Consider the following 5,163-nt stretch of genomic DNA (forward strand, 5'->3'; position numbering starts at 1 on the left):
TACCAACATATGATACTCTTTTTACTGCTTTAATTGGGTAAATGTCATTTGTAATACTTCTGAGATGCTAAAGAACACGATTTAGAACCAGAAAACCACCAAACACTGCTACTTTAATCATGTTAAGGCACTTTATAATTTCACGTAATGTACTTTTTAAACCTGACACTTATAATGGAAAACCAAATCAAACTAAATCCTAATGATTGCTGGTCTTCTCTAAATATATAAAGCAGAAAAATGTAATAATGACTGAAATATGTGTTTCAGAAGTGTTTTGAAACAGTAAATTTGCTTTAAAGAACAAAGAAAAGAAATATTTAAATTTCATCAGAAATATTTGATTAGAAAATAAAACAAATATAGTCTATCAGTCATAAGGTTATGCAGATTAAAATTTTAAAGTAACTATTGATGTATGGTATATTTTCAATGTTTTCTCTAACAGAACAAGGAAAAACTAGAATCAATCTTCATAAATTCATCATATATTTTCTCATTTTTCAGTACTTACTGAAACTAATTACAAGTTAATTAGTGCCTAAGCTTTTAAAATACCAATCCAAATGCCCACTTTTCTTAAATAATAATGTTCACTACAAATGCATTCAATGGGTTTTTTAAAACTATTATTAAGACATAAGTGAATTACCCAAGATATCCTAAGTTTGAAATATATCCAAAAATCTGACCATTCTTTATTCAAATTGGTTATCTGTTTTTGTCCTTGTAGTATCTCACATGCAAAATAATGAATCTTGTCAAATCCTGATATTCTTTGGAACAATTTATATCAATTACTGATAAGATAGTTGATTAGCTGAGAAAAAGCTAAAATGTGTATCAACTATATAATGTTTCAAGTCAACTGCTTCCTCTGAGCTATCATCACTTGGGAGGATTAGACTGTTTCAATCTCTGTGTCTTTATCATTTGGAGGTGATTTTTTTAATTATGTAACTTTAATACCTAGATTTTAATACCTAGAGAGAAGATTTTAAGTTTTATTCTGATTAACAATTAGATTATTTTTCTAAAGTCTAAAATTAGTTTTATATCAGATGTTCATCTTAATGTTTTATTCTATAAAATGTATATTACTTATTAATTTTTAATTATATTTGCTATAGGAAATGTGTATTTAATTTGTAACATGCTCTATATACATCACTATTAATTATCTTTGATAAAATTATCTTAAATAAAATTTTACTTCTAAATTTTAGAGTTTAGTTTCTATGCTGTATTAGTGAATGTAAAATTTTTTAATTCTTTTTACAATATAATATAATTTAACATAATTAATATCATCAAAGTTAATAGACTTGCTAAGAATAGCTTCCAAATGTGACAACATTAAGTTATAAATAGGTAAGTAAAAAACAGTAAAATATTTAATTGACTTGTTTTTGTTCCTATTATATTAGCTGTCTAGGAGTTTTTGCTTCAAAGTTTTTGCTTTATTTCTTAGAAATTTCAAGAAGTCTATTTTTTGGGCTAAGAATAAATGAAAGCATCATGCAAATGTGTCTTTCTATTATCTTTGTTAAAATTTTAAACATTTTACTTTGAAGTAATTATAGACTTGCAGAGACATTATACAAATAACAGAATTCCATTATATCCGTCTCCCAGGTTTAACATGATGCAAAAGGAAATATTACCTAAAAAAACTCACAGAGCAAGACTACATCTCAGTGGCAGCCTCAAGTTGGATGTCAATACTGCGCAAGGTCAGTGCTGCAGAATTGAACTGTGATACCAATTTATAGATTTGAAAACAAATTACACAACAGGCATGAGTTTATCTTGGCTATCTTTCAGTATATCTTTGTCATGTACCCATGTATTTTTTTTAACTCCATTATATTAAATTAAACATTAAAAATGAAGCTAGATGTGATTCCGTATTAGGAGGAAATGCAATTTTTAGAGTTTTTACCCTATAAATTCTCATCATGCATTTATGTTTCATACTCAATTTTTTGGCTATTCATAGTTGAGAAATTTCTTGAAACTCCAAAATGTATTTTATTCATTAGGTGCTATTTTCTTTTTTTCCTTTTACTTTTTTGTATTGTACTTTGCAATAAAAGTTTAATACATTTTAAGTCAGTTTTTAGTCATACAAAGAACACAATTTCAGTACCTCCTTTTGGTAAAATAATTGAATATAAGTATTATTTTGATTTACAGTATCATTTATCTCATTAAATGTTATAAATTATAAATTCAAAGTATGTTAATCTTTTATAACTCTTCTTGACATATTAATGATCATAAAACTCTAAAATAGCACAGTTTACTCTCTGAGTCTAATTTTTTCCACTCATTTTCTATTCATTTGTAGACCTTATTCATTTGTATTTACTGTGCTTTTTCCTTTAGTTTTAAACTCCTTTGTTCCTGTAATGACTTCTTTGCCATAAAAATATTCCTTTCCATAAATGTTCCATGTTGGTATTCTGATTTTGCTCATTACTGAGAAAGAACACATCACATTGTATAGCATGTAGGTTAATGATAGTCTTTTCCTTCTGGTAATAAATTCTATCAAGAGATGGGCATTTAGGCACAGAGCAGACAATGATTTCTGGAATGAGGTAGACATTCAATACGATGGAGATTTTACCCCACATATCAGTCATTCGTTAAATAGCAATGTGTAGCTAAGATGTAAAAATGATTACTACTGTGTAGTTGTTAGATTAAAAATTGCACATGTAAAAAATGGACCAATTCGATGTAAGCCAAAGCTAGATGTCAAAGTAAGAACTTTATAAGGTATTAAATTTTTGGAGGTCTTTTCTGGAAGGGTGAATTTTTGTTTTTCTGAATAGTTTAGAATACCTTGACTCTCTTGCCTTAAATATATTGAGTAACACTGCAAAAATTAGGCAAAATAAATACAGAAGATGCAGCAGTGAATTCCTCTTATGAATAAATACAAGTCATAATTAACTTTGGTAGAGTTACCAGGCAGTCGCTGTGCCACTGAACCACAGCCACGATCAAAGCAAACATTTGCAGTTGCATTCACTTCTCTGGGTTAATATACCTAACAATTGCCAATTAAAGGATGAGGAGGTATTTTGGTTTTATAGTTCTAATCTAATCCTTGGTCAGATGGCTTCATGGAAGAAATAGGATAGCACATGGACATGATGGAAGAAAATGTGCTCAATTCAGGCATCCAGGAAACACAGAAAGAGAAAGGAGGTGGGAAGGAGGTACATCCTAGGTCAGGATGCCAGTGACCTTCCTCTTCAGACCAGGGCCTGATGCTTAATAAAACAATCAGCTAAGAACTCATCAGTTGATTAATGCACTGGTAAGTATAGTTCTTTCATAATCTAGTCACATTCCAGAACTCATGAGAATTTTTTTTTTGGTCAACATTCCAGATCTAAACCATAAGAGTTGACTTACTTTATATTTCTGCCCTGTTAGAATCTTGCTGATTAACTAAGTTAGTTGACAGGTTCTCAGTGGTTAAATTTACATTTTCTTTTTCTTTATTTCATACATTTATAGAAAAGGCTCAACTTAAACTTTACTTACATCGACAGGTCAACCAAGGTCAAGATCGCTTATTTGTCCTGACTTTTTGTGCTTAGCAACACTTTGAAGCCTGAATTTCATTTGTTTTATTTTACTTTATGACTGTGATAAGAATTTTATTGTTATTCCAGTTTAAAATGTGCAAAGCCATTGCAGATAACAGCCAAATAACTTGTGAAAGAAAGATAGGAGGTTATAGAACTCAGTAGCTGAGGTCTGGCTTAAGATTCTGTGCTGTTCCTGTTGTAGTGTATTTCTTAGTACTGACAGGCTAAACTGCAGAACAAACAATGGCAAAATAAAGCAGTCAGCAGAGGAAATTGTCCAGTTCTATCCTAATTGTGTAGGTAAAATAAGACTTGGAGTTTTTAGATCCATTATATAATTATCAATTCTTTTCTATTTGCTTTATTTTCAATTTTTATGCATTTTTCAATTATTCCTCAGTTCATTCCTCTAACACTCACTATAAATGTGACCAATCATTGGAAGCCAAAACAGTATCTTAATGCTTAAAAGAAAACTGGCATCAACTCTATGGACATAATATAAAAAACTTGTGAAGACTGAATAGTTTACAGAGGACAATCTCATTTCAAAGCTTTTGTCTTCTATAGCTCGCTGCCATGCTGAGATCTATTTTTTTCAATGACTGGAAGATATTTCAACTCTGAGTACCTCCTACAAAAGTGCTAATTTTCTTGACAACTGAAGAACAGAACATCTGTTTATATTGATCCACTAGTTGGAAAACAATAAGAAAAACTTTTCCTTCAGTTTTTGTGTACTAGTGATACAACTGCATTGCCCTATGCATATTAATGACTCTTGAGATGCATACTTGTTTGAATTTGAATGGTCAGAAATAAAATGCAGCAACATAGAGCTATAAAATTGAAATAAACCATATTTGCTAAATATCTTCTTCACAAAATAAAAACATATACATGATATAAAATAAAAATAAAAAATGAATGAAACATTTTAAAAGGAAGTTCTTCTTGTTTATAATCTTCCTTCCCTAGTAACATGACAGTTAATGTAGTATTCATGGTCAAATTTAACTTTTGAGACCATCTGCTGTATGCAAGATGTCATGGATATAAAAGCTGTTTTGAAATAAAAAAAGAACAAAAATCTTATTCAGAAAACACCTCCCAGCTGTGTTACTAGTTACTGTGCAATCAGCTTTCATTATACATGCTGTATGGGGTACAGAGAATGATTAGAAATGCAAACCTGATGTTCTGAATTTGTACATCTCTTTGAAGAGCAGATCTGCTCAGCAAGGAATTTATTCTCAGATTCCAATTGAATCTTATGAAATGTTTTGCCAAGTCACTCAATATTAACTTATTGATCATTCAAGTATTCTAAAAGTTATCCTAGATACAAGGGTAAATACTAAGTGTCTTATATTTATAGAACATGAAACATTAAGCAATATAGAACCAAGAAAAATCAAGATTATAACATTATCACTTTTGCTTTACTTTGTGTTTTAATTTCTATGCATTTCTACTAAAAAGATAAAACAATGTGGCAAAATGTCCCATGCTACACAAGGTTTTATACTAAATAAATAATCTCTTTTTCTAACAT

This window comes from Cavia porcellus, unplaced genomic scaffold (assembly GCF_034190915.1).
Source record: "Cavia porcellus strain 051 isolate PalLab524CR breed Dunkin Hartley unplaced genomic scaffold, mCavPor4.1 scaffold_5, whole genome shotgun sequence".
Classification (NCBI taxonomy): domain Eukaryota; kingdom Metazoa; phylum Chordata; class Mammalia; order Rodentia; family Caviidae; genus Cavia; species Cavia porcellus.